Genomic DNA, 26422 nt, shown 5'->3' on the forward strand with positions numbered 1-26422 from the left:
TCGGAGAAAGTTTGTATGTTGTGGTTTTAGGTGTGTTTCCTGTAGACACAGCACTGTTGAATTGTGTTTTTGGATAAGCTCTTGCACATCATCTAGGTTCCTAAGAAGACCTCTGATGTTCCATTGAATTAATTGTGTATCCATATTGGAGGTCAGTAGGCGCTGTGTGTACAGAAACAGAAGTAGTGATTATGAAAATTACAGAGATTAAATTACAGAGCCCTTTCGAGGCCCTGTAACGGGAGTTTTGCCCTTTCTGGAGCGTTCGAGGGAGCCTGGCCGCTCCTTAGGTGCTTCGTGCGCCTTGAGGATAGGTGTTGTGTCCATTGCCTCTAGTGAGGCTCCGGACACGTGCTCTTGCGAGCGAGACGTTTTCAGAGGGAGTCCCGCCTTGGAGGGCAAGACCCCTGCGCCCACCAGCCCGGAGGTCGATGGGGCTCCCTAAGGGATTTGACTGCGCCGGCTGTGGCCAGCGCTGGAAGGGGCCGGGGATGTTGTGGCAGCCTCGGCTGCGCCCACCTTCGGGGTCGATGGTCCCTTCTGCTCAGTTGGCGGAGCAGCGCTAGCTGCAACCACCGTGGGGGCAGATGGCGTAACTGTCGACTCACTGCGTGTGGGTCGGACAGCCGCCGGAGGACGTTGTGACGCTGCCCCCTGACGCGCCACTTCGGCAAAGCTTTTCTTTGGCAGGTATGCTACCCGCCTGCGTGCCTCTTTGAACGATATATTTTCCTTGACTTTGATTGTTACTATTTCTTTTTCTTTTTTCCATGATGGACAGGACCGCGAGTACGCGGCGTGTTCCCCATCACAGTTCACGCAGTGTGGAGCATTCTCGCAATTGTCAGATGGGTGTTCTTGGGCACTACATTTTGCGCAAGTCTGGCGGCCTCGGCAGTTCTGTGAACTGTGGCCAAATCTTTGACACTTAAAGCATCGGAGAGGATTGGGGATGTACGGTCTGACTCGGATCTTTATGTAGCCAGCCTCAATGGTATCAGGTAGCATACTTGATGCAAAAGTTAAAATTAAGTGCTTTGTCTCAATCTCCTTGCCATCGCGCCTGATTTTTATTCTCTTGACATTGGTCACATTTATATCGCTCCAGCCCTCCAGTAGTTCGGCTTCAGTCAGTTCCATGAGATCGGCATCGGAAACGACTCCGCGGGTGGTGTTCATTGTGTGGTGCGGTGTGACCGTCACTGGAAGATTCCCAAAGGATACTAGATTAGAGAGTTTCTCGTACTGTGTCTTATCACGCAGTTCTAAGAGGAGGTCGTCACTTGCCAACTTAGAGACTTTATAGCCTGGGCCAAAAGCTTCACTAAGTGTCTTCGCAACAAGAAAAGGTGAGATCATTCTCGCTGCCTTTTCTTTTTTCTCTGAATGTACTACATAAAATCTTGGAAAATTGTCATTATTTCGGCCAAAAAACTTGAAAACTTCTTCGGAGCGCCCTCGTTTATGAGGGCGATCAGGCAGGGTTGGAAAAGAACTTGCCATAGATATGTGTAAAAATTCGGCAGCGCCGCCAGCCACCCACCATGGAGCCCAACAAGGGGACGCTGCAGGACCGTGAAAAGACGGCCTGCACGCGCCAGCTGTGCGACACTACTATAACCAAATCTGTTATAACCAAGGTTGGCTATCCCACACAAGGTTAACCCTTGCCGCCGAGGAGAATGAAGTAAATGGAAGAGAGGAGAGGACAGGAAAGGTCAAAAAGTAAGAGATAAAGACGAAGATTCGAGAGGAAGAGACAGGAAAAGGCGACTGCCGATTTCCCCCGGGTGGGTCAGTCCGGGGGTGCCGTCTATGTGAAGCAGAGGCCAAAGGGGTGTGTTGCCTCAGTCGGGGGGCCTTAAAGGTCCAAACACCCAGCATCGGCTCAACCCCCAGGATTCCCTTTCCCCCGGACACGGCTAAGCCGCGCACGGCTACACGCGGGAGGGTCCAACCCTCGTGTGCTCGGGTACGTGGTGTCGCAACACACCAAACGCCTGCTTGCGCAGACGCCCCTGCGGGGAACACAGCCGGTAAGTGCTTGAAGAAATGTCTTCTAGTGTTTTCGGGGACTTGGTTTGAAGCTGTTTCTGATGGTGTTAGTTCATTCCGTGCATGGCCAACGGTTCAACTGAAGCGTCGTTAAGGCTTGCATCAGCGAGCTGAAGAAATCATGGTTTCAGGAAACAATACTCCCGAATGCTTCCACAACTAAGTGCTCGAACAAAACAGCGAATGATTATCGCTCTGGAAGACGTGAACAAATAAAGGGGTGCAAAGGACAAGCAAATAATACCCTCTTTTTTTGTCCACGTCTCCTAGCGCAAAAACCGCTTCGAAATACATAACCAAATCGCCCAAATCAGCGCTTTTACTGACAGAAATCACCCCGTCCCACCGCCATACTGCGTTTGTAGCAAGGAAATGACGACGTTCCTCTTCCGCCTACTCCAGGGGTCGTTTGTGTCGCTGAGGATCCTTCAGTCTGTCGCTATCCCACTATTCCGCTTAGGCATGGCCAAAGAATCAGGATGTTTTGGTCGTCGCTGTACCATTCGTTAGAGCTGCATACGCATTCATACCAACTGATCCCAGAAGCAGGAGCCGTTCAAACACCCTCGAAGTGGTCAGGTGCTACGGCGTTACTCCCTCGACTGTTCCCACGTTGTATACGGTGTTTAACAATAGTGACGTGCTGCGCACGTGACTATTGCATGGCCGACGTGATCAACGCGATATCTTCTTTTCTACAGTGGTTCATTTCGCCGCGTACGTCTTGGATGGGCGAATTATGTAACCATATTTTCTGCCGTGCCTCCGTCATGGAAGCGGCTGTCGGACGTGCTCGCCATGAGGTCCGCCCTGGTAGATCCATCAGACGGCGCTAAAGACCCGCCCAAGTCGTCAACTTTCTTGCCTCTTGGCTGGTAGTAAGTACTCTGATGAGTTTATGCTCCAGATGCGCCGTCTCAACGCACACGCGGTTTTAGACGTTAACGACTGCATGTGCCAAAATATAAAAAAAAATTGCATTGACCTTGTGTAAGCTGTTCCTTCACTTTATTCTACGATATGCTTCTTCCTCGTTGCCCCCCTCCTCCTCCCTCCTGCTCGACCGTCGCTTCTTGTCTTCTATGATCTCTAGGTGTCTGAGCAGATTTTTTTGCATTCGTGCATTATAACAATTTTGCTTCTACTAATATATTGTGAACCTTGCTCACGTATTTCTTCTAAGGGATCCTGTTTTGCTCATAAAGCTAGTTAACTAACTAACTAACTAACTAACTAACTAACTAACCAGCTAGATACCTATAGAAATAAACAGAACATATTTTATTCTTCGTATTTTAATTGAAAATGTTCGAGCGTTCTTTGTAACATTTTATGTTTTCAATTTTTTTCGTGCTTTAGCTTTTTATGGCTTCAATGTCGATGTTAATTTACTGCTAAGAACCAGCTCAACTGGGCTGTGTGGTGCTTTTGCTCGGATCTCTCCTATTACGGACGCTGACGAACTTCCTTATTTTGTTGTCTTCTTTACTACGAGTGCTTTTCCTTATTACTTTCGTTTGTTCGCAGCATCGGGTCGATGCTTTTTAAGAGGGGGGTATTGACACGTGTACTTATCTTTATCGGGCGACCACGTTTGGCCGCCTAACAAATGTTATCGCACAGTGCGGGACGCGTCTGCATGCATCCGAAGTTTCTGGAAAGTTATCGATGCTTCTATCCGCTGTCTGTTGTCGCCGAACCTTGTATTATCTGATTTCATCGCGTGACTCGAATGTTGTAGAACTTTGTGGAAGACACGCGGGTTCCATCGGTTAATCTGGAACATTCGACGGCTGATCTATAAAAGCCGACGCGCTTTACCCGCTGATCAGATTTCCGACGATCGCCGACTGTGTTCACCGCTTTCGTTGTGCTATAAGTGTAGCCTGTATTGTGGGCACAGGTTCGCCCAATAACATCTAGTTTTGCCTTTCACAGTATTGCTACTGTGTTCTTAACGTCACCACCACGTGACAATATTATACGCAGTTGATTTGCTTTGGCTGATGTTCCATCGTTATCATTACTGAGGGTATAACTTATATTGCCAGTGTTCATCGTCTTTCGGGTAATAGCACATAATGTAGAAACTGAAGTTTTATTGCTGGCCTTCTATGCCCCAACATTGAGTATCCACCGAAATTTGGGAAACCTGCCTCATTGCACCCTAGCTCTTATATGAACTCACATTACCATGCTCTGATAATTTTATTATTCAAATGTTTATGGTTTGTTGAGAATCCAGCAAAAAAAACACAGTTGTAAACGTTCCAAGACACGTCCAAATAATTTGCACAAACCATAAGTAAATAAATAAATATCTAAATATAATAAATATTATATTTTAAATTATTAAATAATAAATATTATAGATAAATTACATAACTATGCACATCCCACGGCTCCGGTTTCACTATTATGCAAGCGTCGCGCTCGCAAATTCATGCGACTTGCGCGATATCCTTTTTACTCTATCTTTCTCACGTTCTCTGAAGAATGAGATTGTATTCATAGTAAAACAATTACAAAGTACATGTGTACAGACGAGGGTACAAGAGTAGCAATAGCGATCCTGAAACCAGGACTGTTGGTTAGCAGTTTCAAGTTTCAAGTTTATTGCTTCATTCATTGATGGTACATATATGCAGTAGAAGTTATAAAGAAAGAAGTCCCACAGTTAGAAACTGTAGCGGGACCTCTTGTTCTGAGTTACTTAATAATATATAAATAGAAAGGCATCAGTTGCGGTTATAAACAAAGAACGGATTACACAATTGCTACAGTGTTAAAGTAATAAAACCTATGGCAACACATCACAACATAAAGAATGTACATAATAAGCAACATAAAAGATACTTCAAAGAATACATGCAGTTTACAAGGTATTATTATAAGCTCTCAGTGAACATTGGTATGACGACAATGTAGGTGAGGATTTCACGTGAGCAGGTAAATTATTCCACATATTCACACTAGGAAAACCAACAGTTAGTTTGCCATAGTTGCTGCGTGATTTTGGAAGTAAAATGTTATTTTGTAAAGAGAACCTGGTAGTGTTAGGATTAGCAAGACTATTCCTGCCAATGATATAATGTAATTGGGGGTTTTTAAGAAGGCGGTAAATAACGATGCTGTGGTTGTACCAGATCATATTATTTATTGTGAGGATACTTAACTCAGTGAAGATGGGGGTAACATGAGCGTTATAAGGAGCTGAAGCGATGATACGGACAGCGTTATTTTGGATGTGCTGCAAGGGAGCTATATGACAGCGATATGTAAGACCCCAAGAACTGATACAGTAAATTAAATTGCTATGAATGAAGGCATAATACAATGTCAGAAGAGTGCGCTTTTGAAAGTACTGTGTGGCCTTTAAAAGCACCCTGATACCATAGGCAGCTTTCTTTTTTATGAAGCTGACATGGAAATTAAACTTCAGAAAGGAATCTAATTGAACACCTAAAAATGAGCACTCATTAGATCGTAATAATTGGCGAGAGATGGTAATATTGGGTGGTAATATTGGGTTACGAGAACAGTGGAGCAACAAGGTTGTCAAAAACGGTACGAAGAATTTCCTTAAGCCGTAAACTAGCGGCGTTTTCTTTAGCCCTTATCACAACTTGTAATCGTTCTGAATAACAAATAAAATTAATTAGCGGATAAACGAATAATTAGTTCATGAGAACAGCAGAGCAACAGAGCAGTAGCCTCTGAGTTTGTAGTGACTCAGTAAGAGGTTTCTTTTGTTCCAAGAACACCCTCTATTTTTGGTATAGAAGCAATAATTCATGCTGAAGTGAAGCGTATTAGCAAAGAGTAGCTATGAAACGTGGCGCCGTAGTTCCAGCGAAAAGCTTTTTACAATCCTACCCCTATATGACGTCACCTCCCCTCCTATAACGTGCCTGGCTTAACATGGGAGCCGCAATGGTATCTGGGCTTTGTTTTAGAGCGGCAACTTTATTACTCCAGGCACAAACCCAGAAAATCGCCTGGTTCCGCAAATCTGACCTTCAAGCTTCGCCAAGGTCATTTCCTTCGCGTCTAGCCTCGAGCGTCATCGAGGCGACACTCCAGTAGCGCGGCTTGCGGTGCTCCTCACCTGGCCGGCGTTCTGAGACGCCATCTTACAGTGCAGCTGTCAAGGCTGCTCTTACTGGCTACGCAGCAGCATTTGGTTACCGTGCTGCGTCACGCCCAACATGTCTCCCCTCGCGCATTGCTAGAACAACCAAGACTGAAAACCTTGCTATCGTTTTCAGTGCTACGCCTTTCGGGCGAAACTGCCCCCTAATTTTTACTACTCCAGGCACAAACCCAGAAAGACGCCTGGTTCCGTAAAATCTGACCTTCAAGTTCAACCAATGTCGAACAGAGACTTAGCCTGCCACTAACGGCGGCTGCTGCATACGCCGCGTGGGCGCCAATATCTTGAAAGCGATCTACTGTGAGTACAAAGTGCGCCGAGGGCTGGTAGCTTCGTATGCGCTGTACTATCGGCGCTTCGTTCGGGTTGAAGCGAGACGCAGCACAAAGGTCGATTCGCTCGCTACTGCTGCCGCGCCGAGCAGTGACTCTGTCCTTTCCCACAACAAGCTAAAGCAAGCTATCACTCGACTAACTTGGTTTAACCGTGTTCAACAACAGCAATGTATTCTAAGCGGTTCAATATTGGAGGAGGTAGAAGAAATTGAGGCCGTCCTAACTTGGACGTGAGTTGTAGAAGAAGCCGGTGTAACTTGTTCATTACTGATTCGAACGGAAGTATCGTGGCTGTTCTGTGTACTGTACAGGTTAGTATCGCATTCTACCGCTGCTTTTACTATATATTCGACACTGCTAACGATATTACCATGCTTATCTTTCAGTGCATACAACCTCGCTTGTCCTAGGCCTAGTTTTCTTTTCACTGATTTAATGCTGCGTCTATTTTTTAATGATTCGTCAGTCGTTCTTACGTTATAATTTCCAATATGCCTCATGTTTTCCTTGTTGATCAATTTTGACAGTTCCACGTATTCTACTTGATCTCCTGAGTTGAGCACTTTCATTCTCTGTCGCTTTTTCTTAGGTACTTCGTTACTTGGACAGTTTGCCTAATGGTTGGCTTGTTACGTTACTGTTGTGTGCGCGCGAAACCAAGCACGCGTGTTATCGCGTGCTGTCTGCGCATGCTCTCTGCCCGGCTATCTCTTATCGGGTAGCCCGTGCTGGTTTTAAAAGACCGCTCGCACGGGCCCACCGCGCGCAGTATGTAACCTGTTGGCTGCCTGTCAAGTAACAGGAATAAACGTTCTTTCGACGCTACGTCTACGCCGCCCAGTTCTTGGATGCCAGACATGACATATTGGCGACGAGGATGGGATCACCGCCGTACGGAATTCGCAGTGTGAAGAACCTGGCCTCTGTGTAAAAGCTTCCCGCCACGAAGATTTCCCTGCGGTGAAATTCCTGAAACTGGCATCACGGCAGCCGAAACTTCCAAGTGAGTCATGAGTCACATCGGCCACATTGAACCTTTCGACGAGACCACGAGTGACTGGCGCTCGTACGAGGAAAGGTTGAAAGCCTATCTTTTGGTCAACGATGTTCCAGTAGCAAAGAAGGTTCCTGCGTTCCTGAGTCTCATCGGCGCGAAGACCTACGCGCTGCTCAAGTCGCTGACGGCACCGGACGCACCGTCGTCACGAGATTTTGACAGTCTCCTGAAACTCCTGAGCGATCACCTGGCACCGCAGTCGTCTGTCATCGCAGAGCGTGCTAAATTTTACAAGCGGTCACAGCGAAGCGGTGAGTCCATTACCGAATTTGTCGCGGAACTTCGAAGGCTGGTGCAGAGTTGCGAATTTGGAAGTTTCTTGGATGAAGCGCTCCGGGACTGTTTCGTTTGCGGCCTGCTCCGCGAGGACATTCAGCGTGTGTTGTTCACGGAAGACAAAAAGCTAACCTTCCAAAAGGCCGTAGATAGAGCTCTTGCCATGGAAACTGCAACGATTAGCGCGGCGTTCACGCATAACAGCGCATCCCCGGCGTACGAAGTGAATAAGGTTCGAGGCGAAAAGCAGTCTGTGATGTCGGCAAGCTGCTTCCGTTGCGGGTCACCCAATCACTCTAGCGAAGCATGCCCTCATATCGGCGATACATGTTACAATTGTAACCGAAAAGGGCATATTCAACGCGCCTGCAGGAAAGGAAAGAAAGCTAGGGAGGCAAAGCTCCGGAAACGTGTGAAGATGCTCACGTCCGTCCGAAACGAGTCGTCTGTCTCACTTAAATCATTCAACGCAGACCCATTTACTGTACCCGTGAACGTTGACGGTGTCCTACTGACGATGGAGCTTGACACCGGCGCAGCCGTATCCGTCATATCATGGCGCGAATTTCAGAGGTTGTTTCCACGTAAGCGACTTCAGCCAGCATCGTTAAAGCTGCGCACGTATACTGGGGCCATAGTAAAACCGAAGGGTCTGGCGAAAGTCGTCGTGCGCCACAACGACCAGTGCGTGGAGCTTCCCCTGTACGTCGTGGACTCTACAGGACCGGCACTCCTCGGCAGAGAATGGTTGCAAGATATTCGTTTGGATTGGAAGAACCTAGTTTTTTTTAATCACCTTGGTCTCTCTCGAGAAATATCAAAGCACTGGCAAGAAAAGCTGGAAGCCATGCTAGAAAGCCATTCCGAACTTTTCAAGGATGAGCTAGGTACCATCACGGAAGAGCAGGCCGAGCTTGTCCTTCGCGAAGGGTCACAGCCGAAGTTTGTAAAGGCAAGAAGCGTTCCCTTTGCTCTGCAACGTGCAGTAGAAGCGGAACTTGTGAAAATGGAGAAGCTTGGCATCATAACGCCTGTTGCTACAAGCGAATACGCAACGCCCTTGGTACCGGTAATGAAGAGGGATGGAAGCCTCCGACTGTGTGGCGATTATAAAACCACCGTCAATCCCTGTCTAGAAGTAGACCGCTACCCGCTACCTCGGATAGATGACCTTCTCGCAGCGCTTGCAGGAGGGGAGGAATTTTCGAAGATTGACCTGAGTAGGGCCTACCAGCAGGTAGTTATGGCGGAAGGCTCCCGGAAACTACTGACGATAAACACGCATAAGGGCTTGTATACTATGAACCGTCTGGCTTTCGGCATTTCGTCCGCCCCAAGCATATTTCAAAGAATTATGGACAACATGCTGAAAGGGTTGGAAGGAGTCAGTTGCTACCTTGACGACATCCTGGTCACAGGCAAGACCAAGCGAGAGCACTTCCGTAACTTGGAAGCCGTCTTGTCAAGATTGCAGGAACGCGGTGTGCGCATCCGGCGCGATAAGTGCTCGTTCTTTCAACGAGAGCTCCGTTATCTGGGCCACGTCATCAACGCCGAGGGTGTTTGCGCATCGCCTGAAAAGGTACTGGCACTACTAAATGCGCCTGCTCCAAAAGACAAGCAGCAACTGCAGTCATTCCTTGGGATGGTCAATTATTACGGCAAGTTTGTTCAGCGTCTCTCGACTTTGGCACAGCCGTTGTACAGGCTGCTAAAGCAAACAACGGAGTGGACGTGGGATGCGTCATGCCAGCTTGCTTTCACGGAGATAAAAGCAGCTATGGCTTCCCCTCCAGTTCTTGCCCATTATGATCCGAAGCGACCGCTTCAACTTGCCTGCGACGCATCTCAGTACGGTATAGGCGCAGTTCTTTCGCAGAAAATGATAAATGGATCAGTTCGACCGGTTGCCTACGCATCCCGCACCTTGTCAAGTGCCGAAAAGAACTACAGTCAGATCGAGAAAGAAGCCCTTGCCCTCGTATTCGGCGTAAAGAAGTTTCACTTCTACGTCTACGGTAGGTTCTTCACGCTTGTGACTGACCATAAACCACTGCAAACAATTCTCGGCCCGAAAACAGGCATTCCCGCGATGGCAGCTGCCCGCATGCAGCGTTGGGCGCTGACGCTGTCAGCCTACAACTATGGTCTTGAATTCAAGAAATCTTCCGATAATGCGGAAGCAGACTGTTTATCGCGCTTGCCGCTCGACAGCAGCGAAAAGCAATCAGAAGAAGAAAGCGAAATTTTTTATTCGCTTCGTTTGGAAACGCTGCCTGTCACAGGCCAAGACATCGCTCGTGAAACGAGGCGTGATCCATTACTAAGCAAGGTACTGAACTTCACAAGTGCTGGCTGGCCGTCGCATGTCGCTGAGAAGGAGTTGAAACATTTCTTCGACAAGCGTTTGGAGCTCACAGTTCATCAAGGGTGTTTAATGTACGGCATGAGAGTAGTTGTGCCTTCAAAACACCGAGCCTTCTTGCTTGAGGAACTTCATCAGGGTCATCCCGGTATCGTAAGATGCAAAGAACTCGCGAGGAGCTACGTCTGGTGGCCTGGTATCGACGCGGACCTAGAGCAACACGTGAAGAAATGTGAAGAGTGTCAACAGCAACGGAACGAACCAGCACCGGCTCCGCTTCATCCATGGTCATGGCCGACTTCGCCGTGGCAAAGAGTTCACTTGGATTTTGCTGGACCCATGAAAGACAAAATGTTCCTTGTTGCTGTGGACGCACACTCAAAATGGCCGGAAGTTTATGTCATGCAGAGGACTATGGCGTACCACACAATTCAGTGTCTCCAAGACCTGTTCTCGCGTTTTGGCGTACCCGAGACCATCGTGACCGACAACGGACCACAGTTCGTTTCCGAAGAATTCAAGAGCTTCGTCAAAGGCTTCGGTGGTCGTCATATCGTGAGTGCAGCGTACCATCCAAGCACGAATGGCCTTGCGGAGAGATTTGTACAGACAATGAAATCTGCGTTGCGGAAAGGACGACCCCAAGACTCCTTGCAGGCAACCTTACAGACGTTCCTGGTGACGTACCGCAACACGCCGCATGCGACTACAAGAGAAACTCCAGCAAACCTTTTCATAGGTAGACGACTGCGCACGAGACTCGACGCAGTCAAGCCTTCTGTCGGGGGAAGAGTGGCTCAGCAACAGCTCTCCGATATGGTGCGACGCAAGGCACGTGAGCGACTTTTCAACATCAATGATGAGGTCCTCGTGAGGAATTACAGAGGTCCTGAGAAATGGGTCCCTGGCACTATCATTCAGCAGTCTGGCCCCGTTTCATACAAGGTTCGCGTTAGAACGAATCATGGGGTGCTCATTTGGCGTCGTCATCAAGACCAGCTACTGCTCAGCATCGACAGCTCAAAGCAGAGCATCACGGAAGATTTTATTCTAGACTTCAGGGATCCTGAGAGCGCCAACGAGCCATTTCCAGCTGCGGCCCCTGCGGCAACGACCGACCCTCCAGGGGAGCGACGCTATCCACAGAGGGACCGGCGACCTCCTGACAGATATCAGCCATAGCATTAGTTGCATTGTATAATGTGGCAAAAGGACTTTGTGCTCATTAGGAGGAAGGAGATGTTGTGTGCGCGCGAAACCAAGCACGCGTGTTATCGCGTGCTGTCTGCGCATGCTCTCTGCCCGGCTATCTCTTATCGGGTAGCCCGTGCTGGTTTTAAAAGACCGCTCGCACGGGCCCACCGCGCGCAGTATGTAACCTGTTGGCTGCCTGTCAAGTAACAGGAATAAACGTTCTTTCGACGCTACGTCTACGCCGCCCAGTTCTTGGATGCCAGACATGACAGTTACCTCAGTACGTTACCTTCCACTTCAATTGCTGCTTCTCAAGCTAGCCTAGTTACGGTTTCATTCATTACCTCTATGTCATCTTCATCTTTTTTTCTAAGGCTGCATATTTGCAAGTACCAGCCTGAATTGGTCTGCTTTAACCCTTGCTGCGTCTAGATTGGCCTGCTTCTTTTTCGCCAATTTTACTCTTTCTCTCTTCAAATTGAGGTGAATCCTAAACCTCACTAACCTATGATCACTGTATTTTACCCTACCTAACGCTCTACATCCAGCACTATGCTTCGATCTGCAGAAAGTATGAAATCAAGTTTATTTCTGGCTTCACCAGTGGAGCTATTCCAGGTCTACTTGCCATTGCTACGCTTCCTGAAAAAGGTGTTCATTGTTCGCAGCTTATTCACTTCTGCCAATTCTACCAATATCTGTCCTCTAGCGTTCCTGCAATCGACGCCGTAGTTGCCAGTGGCTTGTTCACCAGCATGCTTTTTCCCCACCTTTGCATTAAAGTTGCCCAGTACTACAGTGTACTGAGTTTGCGCTTTTCTCATCGCAAAGTCAACATCTTCATAAAGCTGATATATTTCATCACCATCGTGGCTGGAGGTTGGAACGTAGGCTGGCACGACCTTTACTCTATACCTCTCATTTAGGTTTATTAACACTGCTACTCTCTCATTTGTGTTGTAGAATTCGTCATTGTTGCCCGCTTTGTCCTTGTGGATTAGGAAACCTACCCCTTACTGCCTCTTACCTGGGAGTCCTCTGTAACCTAGAATGTGGCCGTTAGTCCGCATAGTTTAAGCCTCATCAGTTCTTCTTACTATGGCCAATGATATCCTCAAGAATGCCTGATAGTTCTTCAAGGAGTCCTGCTAGGTTAGCTCCACTGAAGAGAGGTCGGGTGTTAAACGATTCACAATGGCTAAAATATGCATAAAATGAGGGGCGTAACATAAAATTAAAATGCGCTTATCATGGACTGGTTCAACTTCGAATTCTATTCATTTCACCAAAAAAACGTCTGTGTCACTGCCTAGACTGACAGCAGTGATTAATCAGCAGCCTCGAAATCGAATGGCTAGCTTTGCATTTAGTGCTAAATGTATGCAGTAATTTGATCAGGAAATTTCGGGTTAGCGAAACAAGTTAGTTTGCAAGAGGGGCCTATAAACACGAATGACTCGGCCTACTTACAGAATGCTGGTACACATCCCCTGATATTTACTGCTGGAATACGAAAAGAAAACAATATATCGCGAGAAATAGAATTTCATACAGCAAAATAAATTAATTAAAACATGCATTTTATATTTCTATCTGCCATCATAATTCGGAGAAATTACTTGACTCTGCTTTGATATAAACATAAAGAAGGAAGAAAAAAATTCGCCGTTCCGGCCCTGCGAAAATTTGTGCCTAGCAAAGCTGTTGAAAACAGCCACAGCAATAGCTGAGGGGGGCATGCAATGTTTTATGGCTTCGGAGTAATGGTAGTAGTGCTATTTTAGTGTAAGGCTAAGAGTGAGAGTAATGGTAATTTTGTAGTCAAACTTAAAGTCCCGCCGCTAATTTGATCACTATTCTCCCCTCACCTATTTCACACCACGCCGGTAATCTGAAAGCCCTCATGTCTGCCTCTTGTCAACACTTCAACCTACTTTAGTTTATATTTCCTCATTTAGTGTGCAAGCCTTGGAGGAGTGAAATGGCGTGCGTTTTACCGTGCTACGTCATATGAACGTTTTCTTTCGAGGATGCGTCAGGTGTGGACTTGAATCACGCAAACCATCAAGAAAATTTTATAATATGTTGGACCCTTCAATCTTAAATCAAATGACGAATTGGGGCAATATGAAGCAGATAAAATTAGAGGAGAGGTCTCTCTCTTCATTTTTTCTAAAGTGTCCAAAGAGTAAGGTTTACTTCGGGACAAACTATGACTTCCCACTTCAAATGCATGTAAAACAGACAAATTCCCCGATTGAACAAAGTCTAGACCAATTGAAACAAAACGTTGATTTCGGAATGAAATCCAAATTTACCAACAGAAATTGAAACAGTAATTTCATTTATATCCTGAAATGTGTTGCTAAAAGTCTGATAATCACTAAATATATTGCACATAAACACCAAAGTTTACACAACACAACACAACACAACACAACACAACACAACACACACACACACACACACACACACACACACACACACACACACACGAGCTTTGCGAAAATATTATTCACAGTTTATTTGCATTTTATTGGTGTATAATACCACAGTCGTGCCTACCTAGAGTTTTAAGAGGTGCATTTTATGGAATGTAGATATTTCTTTTTACCGTTGAGATACGGAAATTTAAATCGATTCTTCAGGTTTTCTTTATATTCTCACGTGTAAGTGTTCTACTACAATTAGGTGACTTAATTAAAAGCATCTACTTCCTGCAATTATCCCATTTTAACTCATCATTTAAAGTGCCACAAACATCACAATCAGTGCTGTGGATGCTGAGAAAAATAATTTCTTCGTTACCATATATTTAGATGATAGCACCTGTTATGAAACTTGCTTTTGAGTGTGCTACATAGAAAGCCTACGAAGTCCACAACTACGTTTCGATTATATATCGGCGCAGCGAAATGAAAGAGACCAATGATGCACTGTTGTAGAACGAAATTCTGGCACACCCTCATGCAAACACCAACCTCGTTAAACCACAACCTGCTTCTGTGCCCCATAAGCTTCCAACTAAGGGAGAGCTCATTCACGGTGAACATATCCGCATGTACGTCACTGTGCGGACCCTATACAAGTGTACACACTGAATCATTCACTGTTTGATTGCCGCTATACGAATGCCGTAATTGAGACCCAAAGAGTATACCATGGGAGTTTCAACTGAGTCCGTAACGACTTGGTAGGAGAGAAATCAAAGAGAGGTCAAATTTGTTATCCAAACAGCTCATTGTCGAAGCGGCGGTCGTTTGTAATACACCAAGCCTTGCTTTTAATTATGGGGCTTTACGTGCCTGATTATGCGGCACGCCGTAGTGGAGGACTCCGGAAATTTATACCACCTGGGGTTCTTCAACGTGCACCTAAATCAAAATACATGGGCGTTTTCGCATTTTGCCTCCATCGAAATGCGGCCGCCGTGGCCGGGATTCGATCCCACGACCTTGTGCTCAGCAGCCCAACACCATAGCCACTGAGCAACTACGGCGGGTTTGTAATACACCAAGCCTTGCTTTGAGGCGGGGTAATTGCACAAATGAACTAGTCGTGTTGCATCTACAGTCCACAAGCACGGGGCGGAAATAATTTGGCGTAATGGTCCAGTTTTCTACGCCTGGCAGGATTTTGGGAGGATTTGCAATATCGGTACACTGACTGACTTAGGCCAAACGAAGGATGGGTTGCTTGTGCAACGTCTAGATAAGACGCTTTTCTTCTGAAGGGCAGCAAATGACGAAGACACGCCTTCATGTCAAATAATTTGCCGCAGCTACAGGTTTTGGTCAACCATAGTTGATAACTAAACGCGCGCATCTTTTCTTAAGTTTGTGTCTTGTTTGACTATAGGTTTGACGTTGGCTTAACCCTACAGTACCTAAACGTCCTTGCACATTGGGGAAATGTACAATTTGTTCACGTGTATTTGAAGCCACGAGAGGTATACATTCGTAGAGAAAACAACATAGAAATAGTATTAGTCGTAAAATAATTATGGTAGTAATTATTTATGTGCCGTTTGTTTGCTGAACCATCCCCAACTGAAACATGGCTTCATATTATCAAACATGCTACTATGAAAATCGCACTCACCTGAAGGTATAAGTGAAGGTTTAAAACTCGGCGTTTGAAGGTATAAAACGTAGCGTTTCAAAAACGGTACGTTAAAATGAGGGTGCTGCGTTGTGTACCAATTTTGTTCTAAGCTTTCGCACTTTGCTATTATCCCTTGCCGTAGCTTAATACTAAAGAAATGTCCCCCATGGCTAGCGCCAACTAAAAGGCTTCCTTTCTCGAACTGTCATTCATAAGATGCACCAAAGCTAGCCATTAAACAAAAAAGCACGTCGTGGCTGAATGTCACAGAGTCAGATCGTATTTGTCGCAAGCAGAAGATGGCGTCATAGCCGGAGGGGGCAAGCTTTCTTGACATTCTTGACACATTAAACAAGGTGCGCGAGGCAGAAGCTCAAAGTTCTGACCTCAGTTTATGTAATAAACACACACACGCAGACACACAAAAAAGAAAAAGAACGACACCACTAGCCCGCGGTGTCGTGAGTACTCCTGGATTAAAGGAGTATACTCATGGGACATTTTTGAGTGTATGATAGTTCTGGATCGCGAGACCCGAGCCACAATACAGGCGAGACAGAGAGCGCACTAAAATATTTTATGACAGATATTATACGAGCAAGTTTTGGTTCTGTTTGTCAGTAGCTTTATGTGTCAAGACGCCGAAGGTGGTCACATAGGGGCAGGACATCATGACGTTTTTACGCTCGCCCTGCATGACATTTTAGTCTGCTACACTGCGACTCGTTGCGTAGTACGGCGTAACGGCTTAGCAGAACACTGGAGCCTGTGTGAAGGTTTCGCAACGCCCTGGTTTTATGTGATCATCTTCTGCGTTATCCTGTCCTGACACGTGACTCAAATGAGTTTTCGTGACCCATACCTCCCGTGATACGAAAGAAAAACTTCTTCGTTAAAAAGTTTTTATGACAAGCAAATTTTATGAGGCTCGCAAGTAATTTTGTTTCTCGATGGGGTTTCGAAATCAAGGATTTTCATTTTACACCTAAAGTACCAATAATCGAAAATGTCATCTCAGAAATCCTTTAGGACAATTTCTACAGAGGAGGAGATACTGAGCTTGAGACAATAGCTGAGCAATATTTTTGACGTCCTGCAAGAAGTTTTACTCTACTGCCGCCGTAGATGGTTGGGGAGACTATTTCTAAAAGCCAAACTGCACTTCTACCGGGACATGAGAATGAAATATCTGGGAATTCTTGGCCACTGAAGACTAATTGCCTGCACCTTGTATCTAACGAAAGCGGTTGTATATCCTCAAGTGCTGAAGAGCTTAATGCTGCTTTATTAATACCTATACCGCAATTTGGCGTTTGTCACCCTATCTGGGCTCGAATATTGAAGCGGGGCTGCTGTGTACGTCCAATTGGACGTGCGACAATGGGAATGTGATCTTTCTTCGTGAATTCCACGAAAGATTACTTGTCACAGAGGTAGGTACTAGAATAGATGGGGAGAACAAGCAGAAAGGATAAAGGGAATCGGCAACAAAAAGTGATGTCAGCAACAGAGAGGTAAAGAATTCAATTATAGAGGCAGCCAGGTGTGGGAAGAAAGTGAACAGATTAGCACGAGAACGCGCAGTGAGCTAGGAATGTTGAGCTACAAAGAAGTAAGGAAGAAAAAGTGAAACAAATATATTTTATTACACATTTTAAAGGCCTATTATTTTCGTCCGGTCTTCATGATAAATGTTGCACATCGTATACACAACGGCGCAATACGCATCAAGATCACCGTCGAGCTTATTGTTACTTGTGCTCATATTTAAGAAAAAATCGAAATAACTTTATTTATTATTTCACTGGTGTCTGTTATTAAAGGTCGGAGGAGACCTTGGGCCCTATAACGTAAAACTATTCCAATGTGTTCTTATTCCAATCTACTGACGTCAAATTTGCGTAACCACCGGCGCAAGCATCTGGCGGTCACCCGCAAGGTTGTTTGAACAGACCAATCAAACGCTCTCCTTGTCCACAGGAGGTCACATTTGTTTGCTTGAAAAACAAATAACATTGCCTACACTGATCGGCTTGTCTTATCTCATTGGCTGACAAAAAGCGAGGAGCACGCTCAAGTGGAGAGGGAATAGATGGTGCCGAACCACTGCACTGAATATCGATAACCGGATGAAGGTTCCGGCGTCTGCGATTCGGCCGCTTTCTCTTACTTAGCTGGCGGTGGCTGGTCGACAATCGCGGCGGCATGCAACGGAAGCTTAAGAATGACGCTAAAACGGATCCTCAGCAAAGAAGAGTTGGGAGAACGCGGTCGTAAACGTTCCGAAAGTGCTCGAAAACGTTACACGGCCATGCAAAAAGCTTTATTATACGCAAATAAACCAATGCTCTCCGACAGCTGCGAGTAACCAGTGCCTTAGCGATGGCGTCAGCTATCTTTTATTCCTTTCGGAACGGGGAAGCCTGCGGCTATTCAGAAGAAAATTCAGTTTTGTTCGGCATATTATAGCACGTTTAATGCGTACACGTCACTTTGACGCGGTGTGTTTTTGCGGTTTTGTGGCGTCGCGTGACAGGCAGGTGAAGTAGGTGCAGCCCGAAAACTTTTGACCAATAGCGGAGGGCTAATAGCAAAAAGGCGTCGTATCAGAAATAACAATTTCTCATTTATTCGGCCAAATCATGCACAATAATTGTGTGCACGTCATATCAGATGGTGAGCTATTGCAGTTTTCGTGACGTCGCCTGACAGACAGGTGAAGTGGGGCTGGCCCAAAAACAGTTTTTACCAACCACGGAGGACCGATTGCAGAATTGGGATAGAAAAGTTTGGAATAGTTTTACGTTATAGCGCCCCTTCTTCACACTTGATTCGCTATCAATAGGTGTACTAAAATTCAGAGAGAGGGATTATGTCTTCGTAGGGCTGCTCTGATTGGCCCATTCATCCAGTCGTGTCAAAAGAGCCCTGATTAGCTCAATCGGACTGACCCTTCCAATCTCTTTCTGCCCTAAATTGCATGCTCTTTTAACTTTCCGCCTTTCTGCCTAATGTCCATCCATGCGCATCGTTAATGTATACGCATGATAAGTAGTCATTTGAAACACCGGAAAACGAGCACTTTGATGATGTCGCCGAAACGATGCTCCGAGGCGAATGAGCATGCATGAGACTTGGAAAACTAAATTACGCTACGAAGCTGATTGCTTCCCATCAGCCGCTGCGCATCATTTCGTCATTGAATGCTGGGGCCAGCCTCATTAAGTGGTGCGGTACCGGCTTTCGTCTCGCGTTCCTGGGATTTCTTATTTATTCGGCAGTAGAAACTCCGTGGCGTTTCGTACTCTTACGTAAGCACGGAAAACTCGCTTAACTAATCACATTCTGTGTTTGAAGGCACATCAGTAGGAGCTAGCATATGCGCAAGCCGTCCTTGCTGGTCTCCCACCGCCCTTAATTGCGCTTTACAGCTGCATTATGCCGACCCATTAACGAATAAGACACGACATCGACCGCACTGCATACAGAGTGTACTGAGAGACACACATGTTTCAATAAAAGGCCAACTGCAAAGAAATTTCAGAACACGTAAAAAGCCCAGTTTAAGATAGTGTGGATATAAAACTGTATTTGTGCAAAATGTTAAACTTTAAATGCGAGTGGGAGAGTATTTAAATGCGAGTGGAAACTAGCTGTTAGCTTTCTTTATACCTAGACTGAAAAACCCGCATGTTGCATTGTACATTGACGCGACGTACACCCGTGAGCAAAAGCATACGGACGAAGCGCGATAAAACTTGCTTTCTCCTCTGTCTGTGAAGGCAGCTTCAAGTTAAGTATCCCAGCCGAAACTTGGCATTACGATTTTTTTATTGCACTCGTCAGTTTCTGTTTATGTCTGGTAACTACAAATAAATTCTGCTTTTTCGGCGACCCTGTGGTTCGTATACTTTCGCTCACGGGTGTACCTTGTTAATCAAGTGTTGATCTGTTTTCCGGAGACCGCTTTCCACCCGCTAACGACTGTTAAAGTAGCCCCTCGTCGCATGTCTCTCCCGCATGCATCAGAACATTCTCGATTGTTGTCGCCGATTCAATGTTGTCCACGTTATCGCCGAACATTATTGCGAAATCATATTGCAAGCGTGACCGGGACAGGGTTCTAAATTCTACGAGGCACGCGAGCGCCGGCGATTACGCTGGAATCTTCTTCGAGTCGTGTGTAAATAGGTGGCGCGCATGACCCTCACACCAGATTTTCGACAATCGGTTACTGCATTCGCTGCTGCCGTTCTGCTTCGAGTGGAGCGTCTTTTCCTTGGCGCAGGTTCGCCCAGTAAAGTGTTTCTGTCGTGAAGCTCAGCATCTACTGCTGCCTGGTTCTTCACCGTCACCAAGACGTGACAATACCTATGCGTGTCTCAATCAAGTCAAGGTCACGTGAGTTGAAGCATCTAGAAACAAAGTATTCAAGACATGTACTGGAAGCAATCGCCATCGGGAAACTGCCTGCGCATGTGCTGTTTTGTAAAAAATTCACCTGAGTTGTACCACATTTGTGACAACTTTCACTGTTTTATGAACTCCTCAGTAGCCGTAGCTACCGTGGTAGCCTCGTCTGGTTTGGAAATCAAGTTACCCTAATGCTTTAAGTTATACAGAACGGGTATGTGCAACTGTGCCACAAGAGGTTTAGAATTTTAATGTGCAAGTGTATTTAGATATATGTAGTACTACTTCTCTGAACCTACACGTCTCATCACGATTCTTCGCTCGAAAAATGCCACAAATAATATTTCGTCCTCGTGACATTGCTGCCCAAACGTTACCTAATGTGCATTTTCCAACTTTCCTGAGTCAAGGTTGGCGTAGCTTGTGAACAGTGTAGTAGATGGAAATAAACATTCCATGAGCACCATTCTGGTGAATAAACATAGACATCGAACGAAACAACAGGCGGGATAGTCTAAAAACAAACTTGATTTACGAATGTTTACGAATTTTACGAATCTTACGAATGTTTTACGAGTTGCTTGGCGTGTAAATGACCACTTAAATAAAACTTTGCCTCACATTCAGTATCGATTGTTTGGTCTCCATATTCTCTGTCTTCTGATATTACCTTCATATCAGTTAAAGGAAGTTAACCACATATAAACAGACAACGTGATGAAGTACTGTTAAGGGCAAACAAAATAACATCGTGGCGTAGTTTGAAGGCTTAAACATGCGTTATTCCGGGGATATCTAGAACGAAACCAGAGGCTTCTGAAAACGCAAGTGCTCGACATATTTAGTTTTATAATGTTAATTTTCACGTGATTGACCCATATTAGTGTGAATTGGGACATTAAATTCATCATTGTAAGTGCTCTCCATGACATATCATTTGATGCTGTGTAGGGCTTGACGAAAAAAAAGGAAGAGTAATGATGATATATATTTTTTTATTTTTACATCGAAGCTGTTAAGAGCTACTTTCCCCACTATCGTGTCCGCGTGTAGAACAATATCAAAAAGATACTACAATGTCACGCTGGCCCGCGGCGGAAGTGACGCAGGCGTTAAACCGTCCCCATACGTGGGCTGATCCCGACGATTGTGCAATGCTGGGCCGACCCGTGGCGGAGATGTAGTGTGTCATTAAGGGGTCCACATACACAGCTTCATTGGTCATTCTTCCTCACAGAGTGGAACGGCACTGAGTTTTTATTTTCGCAAGTAGCAAATGATTCCAATAAAAACAACAAAGTCTGGGTGAATCACTGTGATAGTGGAATAGTTTGTAGTTGGGCCTGATTTACGATAATTCCTAACAAAACGTTTGGTTCATTTAAGTGTTTTCATTCCATTAAAAAGATTGATGCTCCGTGGCAACAGCACTTGTTTTGGTTTGTCAACTAGAGCGCGAACTAATTACAGGATCTCTGCGGTTATAGTATGCTCAAACCAATTTATGCGCTACATTCCTAGAGCATGCTTTTTTACCAATTGATACTTACATCACACTTTGCGCAGAAATAAATGCAAATTCCCTACGTCTTGACACGTATACTTCGTCATGCCTGTACCGGTGTACATGTGAATGAGAAACGTAGGGCCCAATTACCTGAAGTTTGTTGTTACCTTCTTCGTCAGAATCTTCTGGTCATGTGGGACGCTAGATTGCTGTAAAAATAGCCCGTTTCACATTTTCATGTAGTACACATTTTGTTTTTTACATGTATCTACCATGGATAAAGCTGCATTGTCATCCATCTCTTTGTCATCATTATGACCAGGTAGCCAGCAAACTGGAATATTTCCCCCTGTTTAATTGGTACGCCAAAGAAAAGCTGTTCGCGGGAGTGTTTATGGCTTGGTTCTCTCTCTCTGTCTCTGGTTTGATGTATAATCCAGAAGAAATCTGTTTAGTTACAGATGGACGGGTGCTTTGTTTGATAATTCTTTAGCTACCAGCACTATATATGTATACTAAATCGCGATACTAAAGGTTGTTCGGCGCTCTCCGATCTTTGTACTTATTGCGCAACAATGGATTTGCTAAGTTTTATTTGAATTGACAGAAACATGACTACTTACAGTGCACACGACAAGTCAAAAGCCTGAAGAAACTACCGGATAAGAGAGAACACTATTTAATGTCTGGTTGTTTCTCCCCACGTTCTCGTCTTTTCTGCCGGGACAATTCTGGAACAGCCATAGCACGGCAAGCAATAGTGGAACACGTGACTATTTTTGCAATAAACGTGACCGATGAATGACACTGACGTTGAGCGTGGCTTTCACGTTATTTTATTCATCTCAGGGGCAACATACAATTGTAAATTTGTACTATTCGGCGCTGGAGATGCTTCATGTTGGAGACAGTGTCTTATAAGGGAACATATTTTCAACCTTGGGCTAACTTTGATAAAAGAGTGTTGATCAATTAAATTATTCGTATTGGGTAGAAAGAAAGACTCGTGTGTTCCCAGCAGATATCTATACCTCTAAAGAATTACAGGCCCCTTTTCATAGTCTAGGTTTGCAACCATTCAGTGTCTTTACTAGAAGACAAATGCATAATACGGTGCCATCAAGCCACTCAGCGCTTTGCAGTTTGTTTGCAACTTTTAAGCTTCAGGGCAGTGACAGAGGAAACATGATGTAGGAACAATAAAATACATTAATTAGGAGCATAAATATCTAGGCCTCGAAAGCACGAATAAATAGCAGGAAAATTGCAGGTATGATAAATTGATTATCATATTAGAAACGTTATAACCGAAAAATAAGAAACAGTCAAGATATTTATAAAATTTGTTACACTCTTTTGGAAGACATATTTAGACCTGGGATCCTACCGCATTAACAATGTTGCCGCATGGGAACCGAAACGTTAACTTTACTGAATGTACTGCGGTATGTTTTAGTCTCTTCGTGTTTCATTTGTTTTTATTATACGAGTGGGTACCATAGTTGAGCTAGCGTAGTTCTAGTTAAAAGAGGAGGCAACAACAATGCTGCCTGACTTTTCTCGAATATATTCATTGTCGAATATGCCACCGAATGACGTGAACGTCTGAAAATTCCAACGACAGCTCTGCAGCTCCCAGCTAGAATATTGCAGGAATAAACTCAGTCAAAATCTTCCGAGATGCCACGGGAGTCTCTATGCGGCCTACTTTCAAAGTTCATGAAGCGGAGAAAGTAGACCTATATACACATATATAAAAACAAACAAGGCATATAAGTAAGCGTGCAATATAAGAACTCAGAGTCTCGAACACGAGCAAGGATTGCGACAGTTGTTTGAAGAGTTATGCGCAAAATTCTTTCGGAACGTTGAATATGGATGGAGAGCGAAGCGTAAGTTCAGCGAAGAAACAAATTCAACAATGCTTGACCTGAACTGAAGTTTCAGGCAGACGTACCTCCAGCCCGCTTTCCAGACGGCATCATTCGGCAGCAGACGCCTCGGAAGCAGAGCAGACGATTCTCCATCCCACGTCAGGAGTGCAGTATTGATCTGCAATGCAAGCCAGATATGAACAGGCCCGCGCTGCGTTGGTTTTTTGCGCAGTCATGCGAAGTAAGTTTATGGTATCTAACCTGACTCGCCGGCAACCATGTCATACGCATTTTTCTGGCCACGTCTCACGTTCTCTGGCCCTGGTGGAATGGAAAACTTTCAAAGTCCCTTCAGTGCTGCACAGTAAAGTATATGTGTCGCAACTTAGTTGAAAACGAGGAGCGGTAATCCCTAAAACGCGTGCGGACGTTTTGAACTTATGTTTCTCGGTGTTCACATCGCGCGCAGTGGTGCTGTGATGCAAGAAACCAACATGCTCTCACGTGGTTTAGTAGCAATCTACTTGAATGTTAGCCCCCCTAAGTTGGATCAAATTGGACACACGCCTACTGCAATTGACTGTATTGCATCAGCTTGTACAATATGAATAGTTTAGACGTGCCAGTTCTTATTGTGGTCAATTTCTTTCGTGTCGATAGCAAGAGATTCCCTTATTCGGCGGAAATCACGGTAAAGCAAAACTATTACTGCATGTTTTTATGGTTAGCAAAATATGTGAAGCAAAAATATTTTATTGCCAACAAATTTTCGCCCTGTCCTAATATCTTAGGAGTGCGAACCGGCCAGAAAAATGTTGTGATGTGCTGGTAGAAATGAAACGACCACGATTTATATAGATAGAATCGAACAGGCTGCTCGCCATTTAAGTAGAAATCACAATTTCAAATCGACACAAAAAGCCACAAAAAGCTGTAAGTGGCCAACCTTGCGGTGAAGTCTTTGTACTTGGGATATAATATGCGAGATTACATCACGGTGAGTCGACTGCGACTAAGTGCCGCAAAATGACTATTCGAAATTGCAGTACTTATCTCATTAGGCTATTGTGCTTTATTCTATGTGCAACGCTACGTAAAAACAAAATAAAAAATAACACCTTCCACGCTAACGCACGGCACAGCCTTCGTAGTACTGAGTGAAGCGGCAGAGCCATTCAAAACATGGCATCACACGTGAGTGCTGTCACGTGACTGCACGCGCGCGAGGTTGCGAGTTGGCACCCCGAGTTCTGTGGTGTCTGCTAGATACCAAAAACCATTACCCAATTAACCACAAAAACCAGCACCCCAATAATAGGAATACTGGCACATCCTGCCACTTAGGTTGCCTTAGCTTAAAGAGAAGCCTGACGCATGCATCCAGAAAAATGCATGGCTATAGAGATTAGTTTCTATTACTTGGAGGGAGCCATCACTGGGGCGTATATTCGGAGGCCACCTATCATTAAAACAAGAATACTTCACCACTTCAGGTGACAAGGACCATAAGAACATTGGCTTGAGAAACCAAATATTACTTTCGTACAGCTAGGGCTGCCCTTATCTGCTTCCCACCGATACCGGCGTATAATCCCTATGGCACTCACCTATCACTGCTTCTATTGTCTTTCTTGAGCAGCATTGCATCCTCAATGCAGAGAACAAAATATTGATAAAAAAATATGACCCACGGCGTTTCCTGCGTTACCACTGTATGATTATGCGCTCCAAGCGGTAAGCTTTACTTTGCAGTAAGGTAATCGTGACCACAAAAATTATTTTAGTCTCTTTAATATTTCTAGTACAAGATGAATTCCGTAGAGCCAATATCCTTGCGAAATTGTCACGTTATCGCACAATTCAATGTTTCCAGTCTTGCCACTGTGCTCGTGTTTCTGTCATTACCAATGTTGGTCACGATGCCAAATTTTTCTACTTTTAGGCTTCTGTTACCTTCGCGCGATATGTCTCATTTGATTTTCTTATTCAACAAAGAATTTGTTGTGGACAGAAACTTTGCTAACTGGTTTAACATTACCCCTCTGCAAGAGCAAGAATAAGTCCCATATGAATTACCCTCATTGCTAACAGGCCTACATTATTTGTTAAAAGCTAGCTAGCGCACAGCTGTGAACTATTCGAATCACTCTATCAGGCGCAAATGTGGCATAAGCTTTCTCATAATTTTTTGGTTGGCTATGTGATTCTATTATGTATGAGGAAAATGGTGTCATCTTTAGAAGGACGTTGAAAGGCAACGGGGAAATTCTACTTGAGACTCATGCTTCTCCATATACAGCATTAATCTCTGTATGCTGGTAAACTTGGAAGAATGCTGTAATAGACAAGTTTCAAAGTCTAGGAATAATAAAACGCGAAGGTAACTGTTAAACAATTATCTGGTTGGATTTAAAGAGAGCACATATTCACAGAAATACATTGCATTTATAATGATATTACATACGATACCCCCAAAGTTAGACGAATGCGCCCAGATTGTCCCACAGAAGGAGGTCGGTCATTTGCCTGCGCAGAAACGTCCCACAGGCATTCCGGTTCCATAAACAAACGGTGTCGGGAGCTGTCCATCACACGGCGCAAGAAATATTGTCCATTTTAAAGACATCCACCGGAAGTACGATTGCCCGGTTTTCCCGTCCGCGGGACATTTATCGGACAACCAATTTTGCGCGCACGGGACGGTCCCACGGACGTCGGGAAATAAGTCGAAGGTTTTTCTTACGGACGTGCGAACATCCCGTGGCGGCGGACGTTCGTAAGACATCCCCAGGACGTTGGCGGTGCAATGGGGGTTGGTTTGTGCCGCCCTCTTCTGTGAACCACTCTGACGCCAACATGAGTATTCAGGTATGTGGCTCTGGCTGCGTGCCGCTCATCAGCGACAAAAAAGGAGCTTTTAAAATTTTTTGGCTGCACTGCATAATCGGACCGGCGCTATGCGAGCACCTCCGCCACTAGGCGGCACAGAACGAGAGACGTGTCCGGCTGCGCACATGTTTTGGCGTTGGCCACAATGTCGTGTGCGTTACATAGCTTCAATGCTAGTCGCATTAACGTCGACATTCATC

General features: G+C 45.2%; 1 long non-coding RNA gene across 1 annotated transcript in view; it reads right to left on the reverse strand.

The window, feature by feature from the left end:
* Window positions 1-23681, reverse strand: part of LOC140212936 (uncharacterized) — a 122447-nt gene extending 98766 nt beyond the window's left edge. Inside the window, exons 1-2 of the long non-coding RNA XR_011889925.1 lie at window positions 23595-23681; window positions 23417-23511 (exon numbers count right to left, since the gene is read on the reverse strand). This is a non-coding gene — a long non-coding RNA (uncharacterized lncRNA). The remainder of the gene's footprint in view (window positions 1-23416; window positions 23512-23594) is intronic.
* Window positions 23682-26422: the final 2741 nt, after the last annotated feature.

Source organism: Dermacentor andersoni, chromosome 8 (assembly GCF_023375885.2).
Source record: "Dermacentor andersoni chromosome 8, qqDerAnde1_hic_scaffold, whole genome shotgun sequence".
Classification (NCBI taxonomy): Eukaryota; Metazoa; Arthropoda; class Arachnida; order Ixodida; family Ixodidae; genus Dermacentor; species Dermacentor andersoni.